At 32.2% G+C, this 27,890-nt stretch overlaps 1 protein-coding gene across 2 annotated transcripts in view; it reads right to left on the reverse strand.

Annotated features, from left to right (window-relative positions):
- LOC118184327 (metabotropic glutamate receptor 3-like) overlaps window positions 1-25,856 on the reverse strand; it is a 150,714-nt gene extending 124,858 nt beyond the window's left edge. The window contains exon 1 of one of the 2 annotated variants that reach the window (XM_085816065.1): window positions 25,605-25,856. The gene's annotated coding sequence lies outside the window, so the exon portion shown is untranslated. The remainder of the gene's footprint in view (window positions 1-25,604) is intronic. The other variant, XM_035353989.2, reaches the window with a different exon arrangement.
- Between the last annotated feature and the right edge of the window lie 2,034 nt (window positions 25,857-27,890).

A 27,890-nucleotide genomic window follows, 5' to 3' on the forward strand; every position in this document is an offset into this window, starting at 1 on the left:
GGGAACTTCATGCTGCGAACATTTATGGCACAGTGGCAATTCGTAAACCCTTGGTGAAAGCGACTAATGCTTTCAAGCGACGCCAACGGTGCGGAGATCACAAAGGCTGATCCCCACAGCAATGGCAACAGGTAATATAGTCAGATGAATCGTAATTTACCCTATTTCAGACGACCGGAGGCGTTTATGTCTGGAGAACGCCCAAAGAAGCGTTTCATCCTGACTGCCTCTTGCCAAATGCGAAGCAAGGGTGTGGCGCCATTATGGTATGGGGTGCGATATTTTGGCGCAGTCTTTGGCGACTTGTTATTCTGCATGGGAGGATAACATCCAATCACTATCTAAGCATTCTAGGGGATCATGTCCATCCTTTTGTCCAGACTGTATCCCTGGGGAGCGAACGCCTTTTTCAAGACGACAACGTCCCTATCCACACTGCTAGGTGTATTCAAGAATGGTTCGAAGAGCATGATGATGCAATTGAACATCTCGCTTGGCCCTCTCCGTCTCTGGACTTGAATATTATTGAACATTTATGGGCATATTTGGAGTGCAAACTTCATTCCGGATTTCCACCTCCATCCGGACTTTCGGAATTAGAGACTGCTCTGCAGGAGGAATGAATTAATAATCCTTTAAATATTGTCCGTGTCCTTTATGCATCGATCCCACGTCACATTCAATCTGTGCTTTAATCAAAGATTAATGCAACCCCCTATTAATAAAGATTTTCCATTATTTCACAGATGTTCGTATTATTTTTTCCTCCATCTGTATATATATACGCTTTAAGAATAAATGCTGCATAACTAATGAACTGCTAAATTTGAGATTATTTAACCGATTTTAATGCAATATAGTAAATCAGGTTGGAAAATAAATTATAGTTATCAGATATAAATCGGCCCACCAGCGGTCGAGCGATAAAGTCGCCGAACACTGGTAGTTCAGTCCGAGATTCAAATCCCTCGAGCAACTGCATGGGCGTTTTCCTGCTTTTCCGCATGTATAACGTTTATACGAGCCAGTTTCCCTTCGAAAGTCTTACACGAAAGCATCTCTCCCCATAGGCAGATACCCTCAAGGCTTTGCCGTAACCACATAAACCAAACACACACTGAAATAAATCTTCTGCGTCCTGAAAGCTTCACAGATCTTATGCTTGAGCTGACGTTGCAGGCCCACCAGCGGCCGAGTGGTAAAGTCGCTGAACACTGGTAGTTCGGTCTGAGGTTCGAATCCCGCGAACGGGCTCGCTGCATGGGCGTTTTCGTGGTTTTCCCATGTGTAACGTGTATACGAGCCAGTTTTCCTTATAAATTCCTCTACGAAGGCATCCCTCCCCTTAGGCAGATAGCCCTCGTGTGCTTTGCCATAATTAAATACATCACCACCACAGCTGACGTTGCATCTCACAGTAAAACTCTGAAATCATTCTGAATGTATTCTGAAATTCTGAATGCATTTTAGTACCTTTTTTGGTGATATTAAAGAAGTGAAACTGGAATATCATCATGTTTTGCGTTTATTTCCATTTACAGTATTCTGCTAGGAATAAAACTTAACGTTTATTAATTTTTATAACGTTTGTGGTATTTTAAAATACTCTGCCAACAATATAGCGTCTGTTAGTCAATTTTGTTACTTTGAAACTCGAAAGTAACACGAATGCATCATCAACATTTACTGTACGGAAAAGGAAAATTTAACTTTTAAGAACGAATTACAATTAGTGTTTTCTTATCATTAATACACACTTAAGGAATTTTTGTTTACTACGAATGATTTTCCTTTCAAATTAATTTCTTACTTTTTGTCTGCAATTTGGCATCCATCCTATACATGATACAAGTGCAACGTCGTTCTTCTCGTACATGTTCCGTTCCCGCCTGTTTTGTCCTTATTTTTAAAACTTACTGATAAAAGCATTACAGTCTTAAAATGTTATTGAAATATATTTTTACTAATGTTAAAAAAAGAGAAAAATACCTATCCATTTTTGAACGTCTCTCGTGCTTCAGTTCCGTTTCATGTTATGTTGCAGAGGAAACCAAATTGAAAATTATCCTTTAAATTGTTTGGCTTTACACATTAGTATTTATTTATTTTTTATAACAGAAATTTGGGTAAAATCCTAGTATACGGTACGGCCTTGGCGCGATTTCGAAAATTGTCTCCAACAGCAAATGACTCGTTTACTGCTCATAATAATGTCGCCAAAAGTCACCAAAACCAGTGTGTGCCGTATATTAGGATTAAAACCGAAACTTTCATACATTCATTTAGCAGATATTAAAAAAGTAAGCGCTTTAGTATTCCTCTATACCACATTTTCATAACAAATTTTTATGTCACTTTTAATTTATGCGATTACTTTAGGAATCACACAGGCAGCTAAAAAAAACGACGAATTATTTTCTTGTAAACAAGCGGAATTAAATCGAGTATTTGAAGTGAAAATAAATCTGCTATTGCCATAACTGTGGAACAAATCTATTCGTCGAAATTCTTTAATAATTTCCACTGAAATGTTTCAACATATCTGGTATAATATACTCTCATTATTTCACAATTCTTCATTTCGCAACAAACCGCAAATTCGAAATCCAAACTATCCCATTTTCAGCAGTTATTTTATTTATTTTAAGTATTTATTATATTTTGACGTGTTCTTTACGTCAAGTTAGTAATACCGGAAAAACTCAAGCTGAATAGAAAAAATGCACTTTAAATATCTAAACATCCGTAAAGGGAAGTATCGCAGCAAATAACTTAAAGAATCATATTTCCAATGTCTCCGCTCAGAAAAATATAAAAAAGCTGGAAATATTATTTATATACAATCCATTAAAAATGTCTAGTTAATGAAATAAATCTCAAACGCAATCTCAATTTCTTTTATTTTTTGAGAATAAATTAAAATTTCTTTGAAGACTGGGAGGAGATTTTCTATCTAGATTTTTTTCCTCCAACAGTGCAATACAGATCGTTCAGCCAAATCTTTTAAGATCATGCAGAAGATTACTCAGTAGAAATATTTAAAAAGTTCAAATAATACCACATGATTTAATAAAGCTTGAATTCAGTATAAATGCAGTTTAATTTTACCCGCTTTTCAAGCACTGTCTATTTAAACAAAATACCAGAGATTATATTAAGTTGGTAAATAAAACCGCAAGTATGTTTTGAACATATTATTTTTATGAGTAATTAAATGGTCTTAGAGAATTTTGCTCTACGCAAATAATATTAAGCCATACGTATGAAGCTTGACACTGTTGTTAAGCTTCTATGTAACACCGTAAGCAAGTAACACTACTTTTTAAACTTCTATGGAAAGCTATAAGTAACACTGTTGCCATAAGTAACTGCTGTTAATACTGTTGTTAAGCTTCTATGTTACGCTATAAGTAAGACTCTTAATTAACTAGTCTTACAGAACTTTATGCAAATAATATTGAGCGGTACGTATGAAGCTTGACACTGTTGTTAAGCTTCTATGTAACACCGTAAGCAAGTAACACTACTTTTTAAACTTCTATGGAACTCTATAAGTAACACTGTTGCCATAAGTAACTGCTGTTAATACTGTTGTTAAGCTTCTATGTTACGCTATAAGTAAGACTCTTAATTAACTAGTCTTACAGAATTTTACTCTACGCAAATAATATTGAGCGGTACGTATGAAGCTTGACACTGTTGTTAAGCTTCTGTGTAGCACCGTAAGCAAATAACACTACTTACTTTTTAAGCTTCTATGGAACTCTATAAGTAACACTGTTGCCATAACTAACATTGTTGTCATAAGAAAGCTTTAAGTAACACGGAAGCGTATAAGGGAAGCAATAAGTAATACTGTTGTTAAGCTTCTATAAGTAACACTATAAGTAACACTGTTATTGTTAAACTTGGTCTATGCACAGTTATCACTATCCATTAAAAATATACTCGTAGTAATAATAAGTTTAGTAGTAATAATTAGTATTACTATATATATCATGTTCATTGATGTTCTGAGTAAATTTTGTTTTTGTTAAATCACCTACGCAATGTACCTCTTTATGAAATGCAATTCGCACTACTGTTAAGCTATAATATTATGCAATTTTAATAGCTTTCTCAGAAATTAAATTACCTTCTGGTCCAAACACAAATTTGAAATGTTCATTGATGTTCTGAGTAAATTTTGTTTTTGTTAAATCACCTACGCAATGTACCTCTTTATGAAATGCAATTCGCACTACTGTTAAGCTATAATATTATGCAATTTTAATAGCTTTCTCAGAAATTAAATTACCTTCTGGTCCAAACACAAATTTGAAATGTTCATTGATGTTCTGAGTAAATTTTGTTTTTGTTAAATCACCTACGCAATGTACCTCTTTATGAAATGCAATTCGCACTACTGTTAAGCTATAATATTATGCAATTTTAATAGCTTTCTCAGAAATTAAATTACCTTCTGGTCCAAACACAAATTTGAAATGTTTCACGTTTCATTTAAGTTTGTTGCTATTCGACAAAATCTAAAATATTTATCTTTCAAATTTAATCTGTCTGTTATTGATTAGCAAACTAAGATATTTAAAAGCAATAGATGTAATTTCTAGGGATATTATTTCTCCAAATTTTAATCTGATTGGTTTAATCAGAAATGCATTTTTCATTCATGCATCCATAATATATCTAATTAAAAACATTAAATTGTATTTATAGAATTATGTTAAATATATTTTCGCTTTACAGATATACAGAAGATATGTAACGTTACCATGTTAGCCTAAATTCATCTAGTATCCTATAAAATGTTTCGATATTCCACATGGACCATCTCTATTGATAATATTTAATAATAAACCATATAAAATATTAAGAGAGCTCTTTCAGATCTGAATCCTTTCAGATTTATTTATATTTCAATTTCAGAGGAGAGCTGAGTCTGTTAAGCACTGTTCGCCGTGACCGAAGAGCTACAACAGCCGAAATTACCACCAACTACAACAGTGGCGACCCAAACAGTGTTTCTCAACAGACTGTGCAGCGTACATTTCTGCGTATGGGACTACGCAGCCGGAGGCCAAAGCACGTCCCAGCACTGACGGCACGTCATCGCCAGCTGCGTGTGCAGTGAGCCAAGAAACATCGGAATTGGACATTAGGAGAAGTTGTACATGGAAGAAAGTTGCATGGTCAGGCGAATTCACGTTTTCTAGTCCATCACATCGACGGGCGTGTGCTAATATGCCGATTTCCAAATGAAATCCTAGCTCCCAGATGCACAGTTGGATGAAGACGAGCCGGTGGTTGGGGTATTATGGTGTGGGCAATGTTTTCATGGAGCACATTAAGACCCATAATCCCTAAAGAACAATCGCTGACGTCTCTGAGCTGCGTGAACATCGTTGCAAATCAGGTTCACCCATTCATGACAACAGTGTTCCGGCAGGGGATGGTGTTTACCAACAGGATAATGCATCCGGTAATAAGGGTCGAAACGCCAGAGAGTGGTTAGAGGAACATTCTACTGACTTTCAGGTCATATCTTGGCCTCCAAATGTTTCTGATATTAATCCAATAGATCATCTGTGGTCCCACCAGAAAAACCAAAATCGCGCTGCCGCGCTACTTCCTCGCAATGTGCGAGAATTGCAGGACCAGTTGGTGAGCGCTTGCTACCAAATGCATCAAACTACGAATCAACACATTGTAGAGTCAATGTCACGCTGGGTGCTGGCAGTTTTGTGCGCTAAAGGTGGTCTTACACGTTATTAACAGGGTGGTCATAATATAATGGCTCTTGCGAGTATATTCCTTAAATTGATTTAAGGAAGTAGCCTATTACATTTAATATTATGGAATTTCTTTTTTAAATTTCTTTTATTTATATAGCTTTCCCTTTATAATGAAATGTTAATTACTAAAATAGTATATCTTGAATAAAATAGTGATACTAAAAATTTAAACTAAATCTTTTCTAATTACCTTCATCGCATTCATTATGAAATAAACGATCCACTGTATACTGTAATTTTCGGAAAATTATATTTGTACTCGATAGAAATTCCAATATGAGTACGAAGCAACGAAAAATCACATTTCAATAAAAGACTGGAGTGCGAAGACTGAGAGTGATAATAAGAGGTATTTACAACAACCGCATTTCCCAAATTTTTAATCTGACCAAGTCGTTTTCTATTCTGATTTTGTTTATTATAAACATTTTAAGCATGTAAGATTAGCAGAAATATTTTTTAAATTCAGAAGTCAAAAATAAATGATGACATAAAGCTAAAAGTAGTTTAATTTCGTCACAAGAATACAAAATATGTCTGACGTAAAGGACTGGCAATTTTTTCCATCGTTACTGTCGAGAGCAGGTTTACGATTCTATTGTTCACGTTAAGAGGAATGGGTGAAGTTTAAGTGCGAGTTAAAGCCAAGCGTGCGTTACGAATTATGAATCACGGTGCGCGTCGGCGATGGAAAACATTTAAATCTCGGCTGACCTTCAGAATTTTCATTCACTTTCTCTTCTTTCGTGATTCATGATGTTTTTATAGGATGCTGAAAACATACATGCAGCTGTTTGTTTAAAATCACAGCTTGTGTCTTCATTATTCACATTCTGCTCTTGAATCACCAGGGGAACGAAGAAATGTTCAATAAAATTAAAATGCAAGATTTCTGAAAACTGTGTCATATATGATATCTCAATTTACCTCTCTAAATGCGTTGCTATCACATTTCCAGATATTCTGGATATCCAGTTAACACGAGATTCCCGCACCTTCTTACTGATTTTATACTTCCAGGAATACTTCATAGGAATTCCAGGAATATTTGCAGGTGTCATAAAATTGCCACAATGTTTATCTAATGTAACGGAAAGGTAATGTCGAATTAAATTCCAAGATGCACTCTTTTTGACAGTGATCTCTAACATATTAAAATGGCAGATTTTTTCTTGAATAACACTTCAGTAGCTAAACTGCCTGGGCTTTACGTAGAGTGAAGAGGCATCATTCATGGGGTCAATTTTTTCGAAATTTCCAATCCCACCTTTTCACAATTTTCGGGAAAAAAATTGATGGGGAGCCAGCTTATATTCAATTCTTCAGAATTGATTCTACACTATTCTTGAAAACTCTACACTGTTTCAAAGAGAAAACAAACGCAACGACTTCTAATGGTTTTGATGAGAACTGATAGCATGGAAGCAACAACGGCGACGTGAGCTTAAAGTAAGTAATTTAAAATAGTTGAGTAGAAATATTACTATTTGTTTTTTGTAAAAACAATTATACATTTCTTGCTTCTTCTGTGTTCCACTGATAATGTGAGTACAATAAAGGCAATATAAGCCTAAGATGGGTGACGTGTAAGCAAGGTAGGTGTTGTGAGCAAGAAGGTTTTATAAAAACGCCCTAAGTGTCTAAGTGGGCTTTCAAAATCTTATGTAGACAGCGACCTTCCTTTTGTTTTGAAGGTTAAGGGTTCAAAGTTTCATCAAGTTCGGAATAAAACTGTTGATTTGTATGCATTATTCACGCACAAACAAATAATTGAACAATCTTCTTTATTTGTATAGATCATATAATAAATCCAGTTTGTCTCAATTTTCTGGTCCAATTAGTAATTAGTAATAACTGAAACGAATCTGCTTTTTATATTTTTAAATCGCTTCGCTTGTTATTTATAACAGAATACATTTTATAGAAAAATTAAACACTCTAGACTTTGATGAACGACGAGTCATTGCCGCGTAGAAGATAAAATTGTTTCAGTTTGTGCAATGACAATACATTTCTTTTAAATTTCAAGTTGATTAAATTCGAAAGACAAAAACGCTTTACCAAGTTCCAGCACTCTTCTTTTATATCGCTGAATATTCTGATTTAACTTGATACATAAATATTTTATACTTTGCAGAATGACAACATGACTTTATTTAATCACTGAGTTTTTAATCAAAAGCTCATTAAATTTGCACAAATCTGTTTATCTCCACAGACAGTAACGTTCCTCTCGTTTTCAAGGCTAAACGTGAAAAATTTCAACCGAATAAATATGTAGATTAATATGAATTACAAACAAACAAAATCCCTTCTTGATATATATATATATATATATATATATATATATATATATATATATATTTAGATTTATTGCTAATGGTACAAATAATTATAAAAAGAATATAGATTACATATTTGCAATTATACTTAAAAAAATCTGTAATTTAATCCAACATCTCGTTAACAAACAACACAATTATAGTTGGATTATTTATAATAATGCTCCAGTTCTCAGCAGTTTTAAAAGTTTAACAATCAAGAACATTAACTGCTATGACTTTGAAAACCTTTATACTTCTCTACCATTAGAAGAAATTTTTACTAGTTTAATGCAACTCCCACAACTTTTTCCTGACATACATGACATCCTTTGTATTGAAAGATGGAATACTTATCTGAATTGTGCATTATTTAATAACTACATTAAATTCAATAATAAGATCTTTCAGCAAGTTAGAGGAATTCCTATGGGAGCAAACAGTTCTACACAAATTTGTAACCTATTTCTTTTTACTTTTGAATATAAATTCCAACTAAGTTTAAATAAAAATGAATTAAAGCTATTTGCTCATACTTTTAGATACGTAGATGATATTATAACTTTCAATAATAATTCTACTTTTGAGCAATTCAAAATTTACCCACATAGTTTAACACTTAATAAAACGAATACGAATCAAGATACTATTGAATTCCTAGACATGCAAATTATTAAACACAGCAAAATTAAATTATTTGATAAAAGAAGGAATTTCCATTTTCCTACTATTAAACTAATTAATTGGAACTCTAATATCTCTAGAAACGTGATAGAAAACACGTTTCATAGCCAAATTATCAGAATAAAAAATATATGTACTGAAATAGACGATTTAAAGCAAGAAATAATAAAGCTAATTAATGTACAAGTTGATAACCAAGTACCATCAAAATTTATTAATTTATATATTAAAAAGGCAGGCCTTGACTTTACTTTATAATTTTTTGGCTCTTCTGGATATGATAACATTACCTTAAACCTTAGCTTGAGGGTAATGAAGGCTATAAAAGAGTAGAGAAGCTATTGTAAATTTTTATTGTAAATATTTTGTAAATATGTATATTTAATCAATACTGGATTCTTTCCTTTTACTAATAAAGGGCCAACTCTTTTCAAAAGTCTCAATTATAGACCGAATTGAGTGAAGATTTTAATCTTCTTCTAATTTTCCATACTTTAGCCAGTATTTAATTAAGTTTTGATATACCAATTGAAATCAAGTTCATTAAACTTTTAATATTTTCTTTCATTAAATTTAAGTTTTAATTAACTTCCTAAAGTAATTTGTGAGAAATTTCTGGAATTTTTAGAGGTTTTTTAAGGACTTCTTTTCAAAAAATTTTGGGAAATTTTACTTTAAAACTTTAATATTAAAACATTTCAGTTTTCTTAATTACTTTAATTTTTTGCAATTTTCACACAAAAAAATTTTCACTCAAAATTTTTTTTTTTTTTTTTTTTTTAATTTTTTTTTTTACAATTTTTACACACTTTTTCAACAGAACGCATATTTCACATTACAAACAGTTTACATTTTATTAACAATACCACTTCACTTTATTTTCCTTCAAGCAAACTTACATCTCTTGATTGGCTCAGTTCTTAACTCCCTAAAAAATTGATAATTACTACCTTTAGGATTTTTAATTTTTAATTTAATTTAATTTAATTTTTAATATTAATGTTTACAAAAAATTTTTTACTATAACAAAGATAGCAGCTTGACACTCAACTTTACCTACATAAGCGCCATCTATATAATTTGAAGAACACACTTACTTCTCTTTTACAACACTTTTGCAGACCCCAACACTAATATAGTAGGTAAGTTAGAATTAAAACTTACTATTTACTTGCTTTAAGTATTTTTTAAAATTTTTTACGTAGTATCTAAGTATTTTCTAAATATGAAATTATATTTTTAAATATATATTTGTTTTTTAAAAATTGTAATTAGTTCTTTTTGTTTCTTATTGGTTTATATGGATTATGTCTAGTTCTTTTTTAGTTTCTTTTTATTGATATGCATGTTCGTGTAGAGGAGGTTTCTGTAGACAAGGGTTTCTAAAATACATTGGTTTCTAGATTATTTTATTATTATTTTATTATTTTTTTATAAAAATTAATTTTTAAAAAAAATTTAATTAAAAAAAAGTTTAATTCTTGACTTTACTTGCTTGTTTCTCAAAAGACTTCATTAGTATTTTCCTTTTTGAACTTTAATTCTTAAATGTTAATTTCTAAGGGAACCACTTTATTGAAATTACTTTTGGTTTTGACTTTTACCCTTGCCAGCATGAATGACGAAACACGAATTGAATGATTGGAGAGTTAGGTTTGGAGGCAACTTCCCCTTGATAAGTCTGTCTACTGCCTACTCAACGGTCATTCACATATGCATTTTTTTAAATGTTTAATTTAATTTTAATTTATTAAATTAGTAAATTTATTTTAATGGATTGATTTTCCAGTTGATTTGCTTATGCTTCTGAATTTAAATGATATTGTAGATTAGTTAAGAGTATTAAATCTTTTATATGTTTGCACATTTTTTTTAAAAATTATTTTGGCTTTTTTCCGTTTTTTAGGATTTAAATTTGCTTTTTAATTTTATACGTATTTGTTAAAAATTAAATTTAAATTTGTTTAAATTTAAATATATATATATATGTAATAATAAAATTCCATAGTCAAGAATACACTTAAAATTCTAACTGTATGTTCTTTTCATTTTTAATGGCGACGTTCTCTTATCTGAAAGTGCGTGGAATTAAATCCACAGCCCCGTAGTCAAGTTGTTTTTCCCGCCTTTTCTAAACGTACAGTTATAGAATCTTCTGGAAATACTTAAAGCGAACTGGATTGGCTGACGAGGCTGACGTCATTTCTTGGAAGCTCCGCCTTTCCAGAGGTTATAAAAAGACTCGCAAAAGGAATATCGGGCCTTTTTTATTTAATGCAACGATGCAGTAAACTTCATACAAAAGGTTATTAGTAATTCTTTTTATTTACTCCGGATATCTGATTTTTTAACTGCTTTTTCTACTGAATAATAATAAATGGATCCTTTGTTTTTTAAAACTATCGTCTGATTATTTAAGCTACGACTACATCTATATTTCTTCAACGATCTATTTATTCTGGACAAAAGCTGATACATCCCATATATATATTACGAAACAACCAATTTTTCGAAAGTAATAATTTCATTTGGGATATTTTTAATACAGCAAATTGTTTAATAAGGTACATTAGAGACTTTAATATCATTTCTGTTATTTTCTTAAATAAAAAAAATATTTTTTAGTAAATTTATGGGATTTGTCTTAAAATAAAAAAATACAATAATTTTTGAAGAGCTAGAGAGTGAGAGATTATTATAAATTATTACTGTAATTTATAGATGAGCAAAATAAGCAAAATGGGATTTTTTTAACCGTTTCTAAACTTTTCGCAGATAAAATAAAGCATCAAATTTTACGCGTAATCATTCGATTAGCGTTTCGAAACAAACAAACAAAAAAAAAAAAAAAAAAAAAAAGCATGTAGAATCATTGCCTCTACCTCTTCGAGGACCAGGCAGGAAATTCACAACAATAGTATAGATACAGACTTCCCTTTATATGTAATTAAGACGTGCAACTTCAAAGAAGAGGAATTAATTGACAATAAAACTTTTATCATGTAAATGATTGCATTGAAATGAAAATTATACTCAAATAATACGAATATTTTTGTTATTTTTCTCAGTAATATTTTTTTAAACTACAGCAAAGAAATATATTCATCTTAGGTTTCTAAATCCTAAAAACATTTTAATTAAAAGAGCACACACTTCCAGTTCTTTTCTTTTTTAGAATCCATGCATATTTTTACGTGAATCTAAAAAAGCAAAGTAATTTCTAGGAAACCTCGGTTGAATACAGAACTTCTATATAGTGAGAAACCCACTTTTCATTTATTGGGTGGGAAAGGAACGTGGGAAAAACATTTTAAAAAATAGAGAAAGGAATTGTGGAGTAAAATGGCAAGAAAATGATAGGAAGATTTCAAAGACTTCGTTCATTGTCATGTACTATGTTTCTGCAAGTGTTTTAGAAATTTAGCAACTCTAAGCAACTTCGTTCGAAGCAAGTGTTAGCCAGTTCTGATAACCTATGTATGGTACTCGATGTTCGGGATGTTTTAATTTCATATGATTATGGCACAGCACTTGAAAGCTATCAGGCTAAGAGGAGGGATGACTTCGTGGATGACTTTCTAAGTAGAACTGGCTCGTATTTATGTTATGTTGTCTTTTTGTTTATGAATTTCATGGAAGAATGGCTGCCAGAGCCTCAAGGAGGTTTGACTTTTACTTCCACCTCCAATTTGAATGGAGAGTACCTCGGGGTGTCTAATACCACTCTCCAGTTCCACACGAGAGGACTTTCGGCTCGCCATATATTTCGAGTGCCCCCATGCCGTAAAGACATTATGCATTTGCAAATAGCCATGCCTTCTCCGGAATACTAACTTGTGCTCACCAACACTGAATGTATTTTGTATTTTCATTGTATAGTATTGTATAGCATCTACTGTATCGTATTGTATTGTGGTATTGTATCTACTGTATCGTATTGTATTGTGGTATTGTATAGTATTGTATAGTATCTTATATCTGTTGGCTTTTAGTACAGGTTAAATATGTTAATTTCTTTTTTGTATTGTATTGTATTGTAATATTGTATAGTATTGTATGGTATCTTATATTCGTTAACTTTTATGCAGGCTAAATATGTTATTTTTATTCCTCATAATCGTATAATTAGCCTTATTGCATGTTTTTCCCACAATACCACGTGATCAATTGTATTCTATCGCTATTGCATTCTGTTACTAAGTTTGGTACGAATCCTGTACCATAATTGGTAGTAACCAATGTATCGACCTTTGTATATCTTAAACACAGTTGCATGCTAAATATATTTTGTATAACATATTCCTTTTTCCTAACTATTGTTGTACTATAGGGATTGAATGCGTACCGAGATCAAATTATATTGTACGCTACCTACTTCTTCTGTATCACATCACTACCTGCGGTATTGTAACATGACTTTGTCATAGCGAATATCTAGTTTATTTAACTGACTTTCAATATGTTGCTTTGTCAAATATATGTACTTGGCTATGCAATGTATCCCGATCCAGTTGTTAGTCTTCTGAATTAAGTCGAATTCTCAATGCTTTACGCATTTCCCATGTATCAGTACTTCCAGTCACACATTGATGGCTATTGTATTATTTTATTTTTATTTCTTTTGGTATATCCTCTGTGTATTGCTGTAATCATTTACATTCATTATGTCACTATGTTCTCTATTTTTATGTTATATTGTCATTAAGTCTAATTCTACTGTCTATATTTTACTCATTGTATATTATTGGGCTGCTCAACATCAGACTGTACTTTAGCTTATGTATATTCTATATTTGTGTGTATTACACCTTTGTAAAATTTTTGCTTATTGTCAAAACTCGCCCTTTTTGGCCCTGCACGCTTTTGTTATTTTATTTAATAAATGTGGGGCCCGGGCGGTTGTTGGAACTGCCTTTCGTGGGCATTTGGTCTGTTGGACTGCCCCCGGGTTGAATTTGGCTTTGGGTTTGGGAGCCCGGTGCGTGGCGTCTTGTGATTCCTCTTTAGGCTCTAGATATAGGTGGACGTGGTGCTATACCGATTTACCTTTTGGTAAAGGGACAGTGCCCACGTCCTCCGTTGCTTATCGCTTATCGCTTATCGATACCGCAGTAGGGCTCCCTTAACCACTATGTTGTCTGGACGGCGTATCTATGTTATATATGAGGAAAAACAAAAATACGCGTGGAGCCAGGCCGTTAGCTGGGATTCGAATCCCGGAGCGAGTTACCAGTGTTCAGCGATTTTACAGCTCGGCCGCCAGTGGGCTACTCGATGTTCAGGTAATCGAGGCAGTATAAACGAAAAGCGTTAAAATGAATTCGCTATAATCATGCTCAACCGAACCCAAGAATCTTGATGTGCAGGGCTAAACTTCCTATGTCGTTATCAACTATATGCGTCATTAGATAGTTTGCGAGTGTGCCTGTTCATTCAACTTAGCAAACAGCTTCCCAAAGTTTAATTACAAAACGATTTCCGTTTCTTAAGACAAATGTAACAAAAGTTTGGCAATCATAATCAAAATAAAATACTAATATGATTATTAATGGTAGAAAAGAAGAATGAAAAGAATTTGACTCATATTGCGCCTTCCATAACTGTCCACGTTAAGTAAGTTAAGAGCAGAAATGTTACGAAGAAAGCACATCCGTTGACCTTGCATACAGAAACCTTTGTTTATTCAACTGCCTCTCACTTTGTTCTGTAAAAGACTGTTTAAACAATGTTCTTTTTTGTTCTGGTAAATATGCATTCTGATAACAATGTTTTTGAAGTTTCTTCTATGTAGTACATCTCGTTATACAATTAGCATTATGCTGAACAGCAGGAATTGTTTTAGGTTGGATTCAAACATCAAACCACACGAAGTATTGGATTTGAGGTACGAATAGACCAAGCTAGCTAAACAACAGTTTTTTTAGATGTTTGATAGTTGCGTTGAGTTGTGACAGAGCCTTTCTTTATATATGAAATTTAATATGAACGATGAAGTTTCGCACCTGAAATCTTTATACATGTATTCGTAATTAAAATATTTGCAATGAAAGGAAGCATTGTAATAAAAATTAAGCATTGTTAAAGCTCAGAACTTGGATTTCGGTTTTGTTTTGTTTTCATAGATTATGATGAAGCGCAGTAGGGCTATCTGCGTAAGATAAGAGATGCCTTCGTGGAGGACATTTTAAGGGAAACCGGTTCATGTACACGTTGCACACGGGGAACCACGAAAACGTCCATGCAGTCAACTCGCTCATCTGTAATAGAACCCAAGTCATAACTACCAGTGTTCAGGGATTTTACCGCTCGACCCCTGGTGGGACCAAAACTCAGAATATAAAATGCTGGAAAATTTAATACGAGATTAAAGCTTAGTAGTAAATAAAGTATTCGGTTTTTGTGGTCACTGACAGCTTTGATACAGTTTTTACATAAAAAAAGAAAAAAAAAAAAAAACGTGAACTGAATGAACCTGAAATGAGAAATTTCACTTTAGAAAACTGCATACGTGCATCCATAAACGAAACAGCAAAGGAAATCTTCCTAATGCAAGTTTCACCATCGACCGAGCGGTTAAATTGCTGTACACTGGTAGTTGCAACTTATATTCCAGGCGAATGGGCTGGCTGCATGGTCATTTTCGTAGGTTTCCCTATGTGTAACGAGTATACGAGCCATATTTCCTTAGAATGTCCTCCCCGAAAGCATTTCTTCCCTTAGGCAGATAACCTTAGAGTGCTTTGCCATACTCAACTAAACCAAACCGAACCACCTTCCTAATATAAGTCAAGCAATGCCAAAATTTAAAGCCTAAAATTTTGAAAAATAGAAAAGAAGTTAAAATTTTACGACATGAAATTATGGTTACAGCCAAAAAAATCGCGGCCAAAACATTTCGGAAGAAAACGTCGCGGAGAAAACAACGCAAAGCGAAAATGTGACACAAAACATCGTGGGAGAAAACATCGCAGTTCTAAAACATCGTGGTACAAAATATCGTCGTCCAAAATAAAGCGGTTCAAAAATTTCGCAGTTTAAAAACATCGTCGTCGTAAATATCGTGGCAAAAAAATAAAGTATCTACAAATCATCGCAAGACGATAACATCGCAGATGTGCTTTTTTCAGGCTTTAATAATTGTAAATGGATATTTCCATAATGACTTGTGAGCGCAAGATGGAAAGAAGGATAACTTTTACTTTCATATTTTTTATTAACTAATAATTTTTTTCTGAAAAAGTAGGAAGGAAATTTAAGCATTGAAATTTAAGGCAACTTATAGCACTTAATAGAATTTTAAACTGACATAGTTAACTAACAAAGGTCATTAATAAATCATTTTTATAAAGTTTTCTCTGGTGATTTTTCATTAAAAGTATAATCTAAAAAAGTTTAGAAAAAGGAAGCTGCCCAACTGCATGACCTTATCTATAAAGAATTGCTAATTATGAAATTATTTTCTTCACTTTTGTCAATCTAATATTCTTATAATGAAAAGTATTTCTTGTTCTGCTTCAGTTTATTCGTAAGTATTAAGTTTCCTTCTTACTTTTCAACAAAAATTTATTAGTTATTAAAAAATATGAAAGTAAAAATTATCCTTCTTTCCATCTCGCGCTTACAAATCATTATGGAAATATCCATTTACAATTATTAAAGCCTGAAAAAAGAGCATGTCTGCGATGTTATCGTCCTGCGATGATTTGTCGATACTTTATTTTTAACCGCGATATTTTCGACGACGATGTTTTTAAACTGCGAAGATTTTGAACCGCTTTATTTTGGACAATGATATTTTGTACCACGATGTTTTAGAACTGCGATGTTTTCTCTTTGCGATGTTTTCTCCCACGATGTTTTGTAGTACGACGTTTTCGCCTTGCATTGTTTTCTCGGCGACGTTTTCGCCCGCGATGATTTTGCCGCGATGTTATCGGCGGACACCGAAATTATGACAAACGTTTAAGAGCCACACCCTGATTGAAAAGCTCTTCACGAGTCAAAAAACATTAACATAGGCCACATGTTAAGATTAATTTTGTTTGACTAAGCACACGAGAGCTATCTGCTTGAGCTTAAAGCTTTTTTCCTATTTTACTGATATTAAAACGATACACAGCCCTGAAATATCACTCTTTAAGAAGTATAGCATTTTTTTATGTCATTAAAACGTATAAGAGTAACATTTACAAAGTAAACTTATCAAATTAAATATCAGTATGTTCATGCGTGTTAATTCATAAAAATTCGCAGGAATTCAAAAGAACAGATTTCAATCTATTTTCCACAAAAAAAAAAAAAAAAAAAAAAAAAAACACTTTAGAAGTTATATCTAATGGCATAGTTATTTGTTTCCTCTTTTATACTAACTTAAAATAATAGCACTCATTCTTTTGATACACAAATTTCAGTTCTTCAAAATTCAGAACAGACAGAACACATAAAATCAGAATAAATATGTTTTAAAAAATGTTTTAATTTGCTTCATTTCAATCTATTTTCCACAAAAAAAAACTTTAGAAATTATATCTAATGGCGTAGTTATTTGTTTCCTCTTTTATACTAACTTAAAATAATAGCACTCATTCTTTTGATACACAAATTTCAGTGCATTATGGTGCTCTGTATTGCGTATGCTATGCTCATGAAGTTGATTACACCAAGACTTGCTGAGTAAACATGCAGCAAGCTTTCAGTAAACGCTGCTGTGTAAAGGTAGAGCAGTATGAAGAATTCTTTTGCTTCAAAATGATTACTACTACGTCATCATTTTGACTTATAATGTTCAAAATTGTAATAACCGAGACAAATTTCTTCTTAATAATGTTAAAAATTGTAAATATCGAGACAAATTTAATAAGCAGATTGTTTTACCTAATTTTGGGAAACAAGAAAGAAAATTGATTCGCATTTATATGATATACATAGCAAAAAGCACGCCTCAGGATTGCTTTCAATGAAGAAACAAACTAGGACCCCGAATAGCAATGTTCCGTAGATTGGTGATGGGTGAACAATGTCATGCTGACCCTTCGCCACCAATGAAATTCCGTCACGGAAGAGTGAAATCAGAACAGAGTTACAAGTATCGAACAAGATTGAATAAACCGGTTAATAATTACTTGTTAAAAATAAAATAAATATATGCCCAGCTTTCAGAATCCCTAAGTTTCTTCAGTGAATAAGGTTCCTTAATATACTTTAAAGTTAATTACAATTAACAAACAAATTTCTAACTCAGATTTTACATTTGATAAGCATACATGATGAGAGGAAAAAACATCAAATTATACACACACGAAATCAGATACCTTTCAGGTAATAGAGCATCAATTAGTGAATTAAATGTGTTAAGGCATGTTTTAAAGTTAATTATGATTAAGGTAAAGAAGCTCGATCGACATTTTTCGAATCATAAAGCATGACATAAAAAACGTATTCATACATCAGTTCAATCATTTTTAAATTAATGGAGCATCAAATATTTAATTAATTTTTATGATAAAATTTAAGTTTTTTGAAAAGATAATAAATGTTGTATTAACAGGCTTGAATTTAAATAAATTACTTGATATTTATTTGCTTAAGTCACTAAAATACTTCTGAAGATGAATTATAGATTTTCAGACAGAGTATTTCTTAGTTATATACACGTTAGATGTAAATTTATGGCTAACTAAAATATTCATTCTAAACTAAATATTTCAAAGTAGAATATAAATTTTATCCTTCGGAAAATACTCAATTTGGATTCAAGACAGAATAAAATATGTATTAAAAACTAACATAGTAAAAGATATCAAATTTTTAAACTGCCACTTACTTCAAACCAATGAAATAAATACTTTTAAAATATAATACTCATCAAAGTACTTTTATTTATTAAAACATGCATTTATAGTCGCTTGTTGTTGATCTTTCTTTATTAAGAGTACAGCTTGTTTTAACTGAACGAGTAGGTTATACACAATAGAACACCTTAATATTTATCCCTACCTTAATCCCAATTACTGAGGGTGGAGTCATTTCGATTAAAACCTTTTTTCGCATGATTTAATGATCAGGATCTTTTTTCATAAAATATGAACATTGTTGGTTACTGCGCACATCATGTTTGACACCTAATGCTCTCTTTTTTCACATTTTGCCTTAAAAAATCTTCAGGTTTTCTCATTTAAATACTAAAACGAAAATATAAAAAAAAAAAAAAAAAAAAAAAAAATGTTAATTTTTAAAATTTTTATACAACTTTTAGTCGTAAGTTACTAGACTACTATCCCATGGATAATGTTATAAACCATACGATGGAAACTAATATCATTGTAGGTAATTACAAAGAAAACGTACTTAACTTATAATACTACCTAAATAAGACCACGGGGTAGCAAATTTAAAAATTATTTCTTCTATAACGAAAATATCAATGATAGCCCATTGGGATGTATTTTAAATTTTTTAGAACATCTTAAGGAATTACTGCATTCTCTCGAGCGCGTTAACAAAATGTAAGTGGTTAAAACATCCGTAAAACAACTGGACCAGGCAAGCACACAGTGGATTTTTATATTTACCATGACAAACTAATAATCTATGGAATGGCGTTCGAACTAAAATAAGATAGTCGATAGCTTATCACCATCTCGATGCGGTCAAATTGGGGGAGAATGTACGGAATTATCGCATTCCCATGATTATTACTGACGGGGGTATAAGTCGTTAGCCCATTCAGCTGTCAAATAAAAGATCCCTGAGGATACCAAAGTAATGATTTTTTATGTTGGCTGTTCCAGTTTAATTTAATGGGCTTTTCAAAAGTAATTCAATCTCTTATTCCTGAATTTGTATAGCTCCTTCGCGTTTACCGAAAAGCAGATATTATTTCATATTAATCATCAATGAATATACTTGAGAATCAGAATAAAATTATCACAAACCATTTTGCTTTACGAATGTAATACTTAAGATAATTTGCTTACCATGAAATTCATTATTTACCTACGCAAAAGGACATAAAGAAACATGACTAAAAACCCGACGGATTTTTGAACTCGTCGACTCGATTTAATTTTTCTTAATCGCTTCGGTTAACGAAATACTCGATTAAGCAAAGTTCAATTGAGTTAGAGTATAAATCAATAAATCCCAATTCGCAGTATTAATATTTATAGTTTTTAGTACTCCAGCATATACAATAATTTAACTATATCAGAAAATTAATGTAATTAATGTATGCCCCCAAAAGTATTAAAAGCTGTGAGAGTAAATTGCGAGTTTCGACTGGATAAAGTGATTTTAGATTTAGTAACAATTAAAGGATTTTAAACGTTAGAATGCTATAAACAAATAGTTTTACTTATCATATTTACACTGATACGTAATTAGTTTGCATAATTAAATAATACAGAAGTAAATAAGCGTCAAAATAGGCTTCGTATTTTAATAGAATTCCGTAAATAGAGAGATAAATTCAAGCCCCATAAACCAATTAGACAGCTGACGAAGAACTAAATGAATATTAATCAGTAATCCACTTAGTAAAAACAACAGTTGTTATATAAAGTATTTTCTTCTTTTTTCCAGCATGTCTTCGTTGTGTAATGGTAGCACAACTCGGCGTGTATTCAAGAGGTTTGAATATCGGCGAGGGTATTGCTTATTTTTCACATCTCCTGCTTCCTCCCCCCCCCCAAAAGAGAAAATGAAAAATGAACCGACATTTACAGTCAACCAGCGCAAAACGAAATTAATAGCCTTTCTGGGCAAAATGTTGTGAAACATCATGTTCTTCTCACTTAAACCATAAAATTCAATCCAACGGCAATATCGAAAAATAATTTTAAAATGAGCATATTTTTAGAATAAATAAATGTGCACGAGATACACAGTCTCATGCGATCTAGTTAAAAATGTTTTTTTTTTTTCGTACAGTGTTGCCATTCCTCGCTTTCAAATCTCTGAGTTTGTTAATTAAGAATTCGTTAAAGTTTTACAAATTATGAACTGAATAATAAAACAAATTCCAAATTTGGGCTTCCAGATGCTCATATTCGAATGGAAACGTACGTTATTCAAATGGCACTAAGTATCGTTGTTTTATCACAATGCGAGAAACATAGATACATTTATGCACATTCCTCATTATTTAATTTCCTTAAATATAACACATGGCTCTAATATTTGGTGGCAAGAATTTGAAAAGTGAACCGACATTTATAGTGAACCAACGCAAAATGCCAAAACGAAATTAATAGTCCTTCAGGGAAATTGCCCCTTTGGACTAAAAACCTATTCGCTCTACAGTTATTATCCCGCGTAAACGGTATAGTGGTAGGGAAGCCTACTGCGGTACCGAAGGGCTTGGTTCGAAATCCGGAGAAAGCGTGGATTTTTGTAAGTGTATAGTGTCTCTGAGGCATAGATGCACTCTTTATCGCGAACCGAAAGTCCTCTCGTGTGGTTTGGTGGTAGGAGAGCAGGTGGGAAACCCTCGGACCATGCTCCGGAGCGCTGTCCTTCAATACTGGGGTGGAAGTAGAAGTCTAACGTCCTTGAACCTTTGGCAGAGCAACAAGACAACAAAAACAGCAGCTATTATAATGGATGTTCCTCAAATGTCTAATTCTGAAAGAGACTTAAAACACATTTCATATTCCAGAGCACTCTTAAAATTCAAAGTCAGTGGCTAACGGTAAATTGTAAATGTAATACAGTAATAATCACCAGCAGATTACCAACCGGTGGGCAGAAATAATAAGGTTATGGGCTGTTGGAAGTTTAAGACGGATTCAAATCTAGGCGAATGGAGCTGATTGCACGAGTGTTTTCGACATCTTCATCATGTGAAAAATGTCTACCTACACTTTTATAAATTTCTTTGCTTCTCTATATGATCACTATCCCGTTCTTTCTACATGTCGCTTAAATGAGTTGTGATAAGACAGATTAAATCCGGGCTGGAATCTTAAAATTTAATGGTATTGAATTTCACTGCTTTCGTATCTTTGTGAAATCGGTTCTAAATTTCTAACTTATTGTCTTTACATATATACCACAGTTGTGATATTTGGAAGTGTTCGTGTGATTTCTGGATATTTTTATTAATTCAAACAGGTTACTGGAGAAAAAAAAAACTGAGTACAAGAATTATTAAAAAACTATTAATTCCTAACATATAGTTTTTATAAATAAAGCAGAAACGTTATATAAAGAAAGCAGAAACGTTTATTTTTACAAAACATTTTCCGAGCAACTGACAGTATCCTAGAAAAGTCTTGGATTCCACGTAACTCAAATTTAACATTGTTAGAGCTATTGTATAATATATATAAACATAAATTTTCTGAAAGTATGCAAAACATGTCTGAAGTACATGCACTCTAATTTGTCTACCTCAAGAGAGGAGAAGTTGTATTTACTCTACGTATCAACAACGTAACGACCATATATCAACAATGTAACAATGTAACCATCCATGATCATCAACAATGTAATAATATAAGTACCCATGATTAGCGGTCACCCGTCAACCTCAAATGTAAATGGGGGCTCTTTACACAATTTATGTAAAGTTAAAGTTAGCGTAATCTTATTCATTTAAAAATTGTTGATAATTCGGCAATGTATTTTTTCTCGAAAGATTCTGCGGGTATATTTCATAATTCATACCTATAATAATTAACATTTCTTCTATGGTAAACTGGAAGTCAAAAACACAATTTTAAGCTGAAATAATCACTAACGATTATCAAAGCATCACTAAGATCGCAGTTTGCTAGAGACTGAAAGAGATTTATATACTTTTGATGGGCTGTATGTAGAACTTCGAAAAGAATAAAATTTATCGATTGCTTTCCATGTTTCCTGTTGATCAGAATTACTGTAACAATTTTAAGAGCCCAGAAACATACTGAACCACTAAACTTCAATCAAAACTGGCACACACCACCTGTTGAGCAGATAAACAAAAAGATATTTGCATCGTTGATAAGCGGACTTCAAAGGGAAAAATTTCTCTGCATTGATATATGAACGTTATGTTAGTTGCTATTCTTAGTACGACTGATTACTGCCCAGTTACCTGAAAATCAGCCAATAATCAAAAGAACATGTTTAACTTAAAGACACATAACACGGTTGCAACGGAGCATTATTAATATTCATAGTTTTTTTTTTTTTTTTTTTTTTTTTTTTTTTAATTTTGGATGCGAATTATAGTATTGAGGAAGCAGACTTAGTAAAGTTTTGTCAATGCAATTTGCAGAGTCATTAGGTTAGTTTAAAGCAGGAGACTCGAAAAATGAGCAATGGCTTCTCCGGGACTCGAACCCGGACCTCTCGAATACGCGCCAAGTGTGCTACCGTTATACCACGAAGGCATGCTGAGAGGAGGACGAAAATACCTTATAAATTGGTAAATGATATTAGAAGCGTCTTTCATTGATTCTAGCAGTGATATAAATTGTAATAATCTTCCTTCGTTAATAAGCTTGATTCCATTAAATTATGTGTCAAAATGCTATGAATGCATACATATTGCTTGTAGCTAATTTTGTAGCACTAACTAAGATATAGTGTTGGGTATAATTTGAAAAATAGATGTTTATTATCCACAGTGCTTTCAGATTTTTTTTCCGCCGGATGTATGACCTAAGTGAAGTGACAATATCAGGAACTTTGGTCGTTAAAAAAGGCAATGCTTTTGGATTAAAAAATTATTTTTATGCTAGTTAAATTAATTGCATACTATATTGTGCAACGATTAAAATTTTAGAACTACTTTTTTTTTTCTGGGTATACAATGATCGTGCAAATCTATATAGCAATGCGGTTAGAACACAGTTAAATTTTGTTTCTAAATTTCCATAGTTCAAAAATATAACTAACATAGTTCTTATCGGCAAATCCCTAAAATAATTCTTGGAAAAAATAAATTCTGTAATATATTAACTAGGGTTTGCTATCCCCCACGCAGATTATTATCGTGTAGTGAAATGAATTCACTTATTAAATTTATAATCACATAAATTTATTAAAATAACTAAAATATGAAATTAGTTGCTCTAAAAATCAAAATTAGTAGCTTATAAAATAGTCATGCCCATGAAATATTTATCACTGTTTAGTAACTCTACTGTAACTTACAGCTATTTAGTTACTGGGAATATACCAGTGAAATTACACCTTTGAATAAAAAATCAGGTGGAATTATTAAACAGTCACGCCCATGGAATATTTATCACTATTTAGTAAGTTCCTATAACTTATAGTTATTTAGTAACCTACTTGGAACATACCGGTGATATAATTTTGAATAATTGCGTAGGATAGTTATTAAATAGTCATGCCCATGTAACAGTTATCACTATTTAACTAAGCTTCCATAACTTATAGCTATTTTGTAACCTACTGGTAATATACCAGTGAAATTACAACCTTGAATAAACTGTCTGGTGGAATTAGTGAACAGTCATGCCCATGAAATATTTCTCGCTATTTAGTAAGCTCTTTTAATTTATAGTTATTTAATAACCTACTGGAAACATACCAGTGAAATTATAACTTTGAATATCTGCTTAGGGTAATTATTAAATAGTCATGCCCATGAAACAGTTATCACTATTTAAGTAAGCTTCTATAACTTATAGCTATTTAGTAACCTACTGGCAATATACCAGTGAAATTACAACCTCGAATAAATTGTCTGGTGGAATTATTAAACAGTCATATCCATGAAACATTTATCGCTATTTAGTAAGATCCTATAATTTATAGGTATTTAGTAACCTACTGGGAACATACCGGTGAAATTATAACTTTGAATAACTATCTAGAGTAATTATTAAATATTCATGAAACATTTATCACTATTTAGTAACTCTACTGTAAAATACAGCTATTTAGTAATCTACTGGGAATATACCAGTGAAATTACAACCTCGAATAAATTGTCTGGTGGAATTATTAAACAGTCATGCCCATGAAACATTTATCGCTATTTAGTAAGATCCTATAATTTATAGGTATTTAGTAACCTATTGGGAACATACCGGTGAAATTATAACTTTGAATAACTATCTAGAGTAATTATTAAATATTCATGAAACATTTATCACTATTTAGTAACTCTAGTGTAAAATACAGCTATTTAGTAATCTACTGGGAATATACCAGTGAAATTACAACCTCGAATAAATTGTCTGGTGGAATTATTAAACAGTCATGCCCATGAAACATTTATCGCTATTTAGTAAGATCCTATAATTTATAGGTATTTAGTAACCTATTGGGAACATACCGGTGAAATTATAACTTTGAATAACTATCTAGAGTAATTATTAAATATTCATGAAACATTTATCACTATTTAGTAACTCTACTGTAAAATACAGCTATTTAGTAATCTACTGGGAATATACCAGTGAAATTACAACCTCGAATAAATTGTCTGGTGGAATTTATAAACAGTCACGCCCATGAAACATTTATCGCTATTTAGTAAGGTCCTATAATTTATAGGTATTTAGTAACCTATTGGGAACATACCGGTGAAATTATAACTTTGAATAACTATCTAGAGTAATTATTAAATATTCATGAAACATTTATCACTATTTAGTAACTCTACTATAAAATACAGCTATTTAGTAATCTACTGGAAATATACCGGTGACAATATAACCTTGAATAAAGTGTCTGGTGGAATTTTGACTAAATCGCCTTCGAGAGCTTATTTCTGAAAGTTGGAGAAACAATTTTTTACAAGAAAAATTTGAATTGGAACAAAAGTGAAAAATTAAAAACACCTTACCTAATTTTACATTTTCTGCAAAAGTTTTACTTCAGGAAATCCTATTTAAATATCCACAATGTTTAAAGCAACACTCTGTATAATAGATCCTCTACTTTAGTTTGAAAGAAATCCTATTGTGATTCAGTGATCAGTCTAAGCTGCGACTATTGATGACTCTGCATGGATCCGCGTGGGATTTCGAAGTCTTCCCAACCCTTTGCATAAGCAAAAAAAAACTACGAGACTCCTGCACGCGGCAACAAAGAGCAATGGGAGTGTTCCGAGTTGATATTCCCTCCTTGCGACACCTTTTTTTCCCCATACGGGTGTTTACGGTTTCTTCAAAATTGGCAAGGCGCCATGTTGATGGTTTCTAGCGCTGAGGTATATTTCCCGATTGTTGTCAACTGTAATGGAAATCCTTGTGATTACAATGAGCCGTCCCATTTCTTTTTAGTTACGGAAAAGAGGGTTAAACTTCTCATCAAAAAATAATATTCTTTTCTCGAAATTGCGTGAGAAATAAAAAAAAAAATATACAATTTCTTGTAATAGATATACTGATCGCATTATAACACGTACGATATCGTAAAATTTAGCATTAAATATATCAGAAAAGCCGTACTTTTAGCCTTTTATTAATTAGGCCAAAGCGGCAATTTGCCCAGAAGGATTATTAATTTCGTTTTGGCATTTTGCACTAATTGACGACAAGCGTTGTTTCGCTTTTCATATTGTTGCCATGAAATATTATCGCCCTGTATTATATTAAAAAAATTAAATAATGAAGAATCTGCATGAATGTATGTATGTTTCTCGCACTGTGATAAAAACAACGGTACCTAGAGTTACCAAAATTTGAATAAGGTAATTTTCCAGAGAATATGAGCATGTGGAAGCCCTAATTTGAATTTGAAATTTGTTTCAATATCGATTTTATATTGTGTAACACTTCAACGAATTTTTGATTTGAAAACTGAACGATTTCAAAGCGAGTAGTGGCAAAACTATATGAAAAAAAAAAAAAAAAAAAATCTCCAGCGCGCGAGACTGTGTATGGGAAATTCTACAGATATGATCATTTTAAAATTATTTTGCGACATTGCTGTTGAACTGAATTTTATGGTTTAAGTGCGAAGAACATGATATTTAATAAATAAAGGTAACACACAAATTGTTAAAAAAAGGCCTCTTTGGAAGTAATTAAAACCTTCCTGAAAATCTGAAAAAAGATTTCTTTTAAATCTTTCTGTTATGTTTTTGTTAACTCATCTTATGCCTAGCTACCAATTTACATGCCTAAAATTTTCATGGTTATAAAATTAAATGAATATATATGAAAGACTTACAACAATATAAATAAAAAGTAGAAAGTGAACTCCATTAGCAGGTAAAAGTAAAAACACTTGCACAATTTCTTCCCAAAATTTCCGCTATGAGAGAGCTTAGATTTACCGACTTGCAGTGTGAATACAAATCTGCTCTCATCAGAAAATTCTTCACGAAATCATCTCATCTCTTAAGCAGATATACTCTTTACCATAATGTATTAAATCAAAAGTACCAAAATTTAACGTATCTAACCTAGTACTTTTACATGAGGTAATAATACATTATGTAGTCTACTTCTGGTTTTAATAAATCCTGTTGTGATTGCGACGTTGAGGCCCACCAGCGGCCGAGCGGTAAAGTCGCTGAACACTGGTAGTTCGGTCCGAGGTTCGAATCCCGCGAACGGGCTGGCTGCATGGGTGTTTTCGTGGTTTTCCCCATGTGTAACGTGTATACGAGCCAGTTTCCATTAAAAAGTCCTCCACGAAGGCATCCCTCCCCTTAGGAAGATAGCCCTAGTGTGCTTTGCTATAATTAAAATACACCAAATACACCGATTGCGACGTTGAAGCGTTCATGTTAAAATTAGCAATTAAATACGACTTAATCAAAATGTATAGTGAATAAAATTTGATTTACTTATCGTAGCATAGTTATTGCCTATAAATAGATTTTATAGACGTGTGTTTCTTATTCAGTATGTGCGTGATGTAATTCAACCATGATACTGTGAAAATAAACGATTTCCTGTGGTGTGAATTAATCGAAGAGGAAAAGAAGCATATTTTGTGAAGAGGGAATTTAACATTTTCCTTAAAAAATGGTAGAGGGATTGAATCACTACTTTACAACACCTGAATAAAGGATAAAAGTCCACATGCATGCTCTTTCAGCGCTTCCTTCTCTACTCGAAATTCCTAGATAAAAGTGAAATTAACTGATGCGGTTTTTTCCTGAAATTGTAAACTCAAC

The sequence above is a fragment of the Stegodyphus dumicola genome, chromosome 4 (assembly GCF_044657685.1).
Source record: "Stegodyphus dumicola isolate Sdum_Otavi_A_Nest chromosome 4, ASM4465768v1".
In the NCBI taxonomy this organism is placed as follows: domain Eukaryota; kingdom Metazoa; phylum Arthropoda; class Arachnida; order Araneae; family Eresidae; genus Stegodyphus; species Stegodyphus dumicola.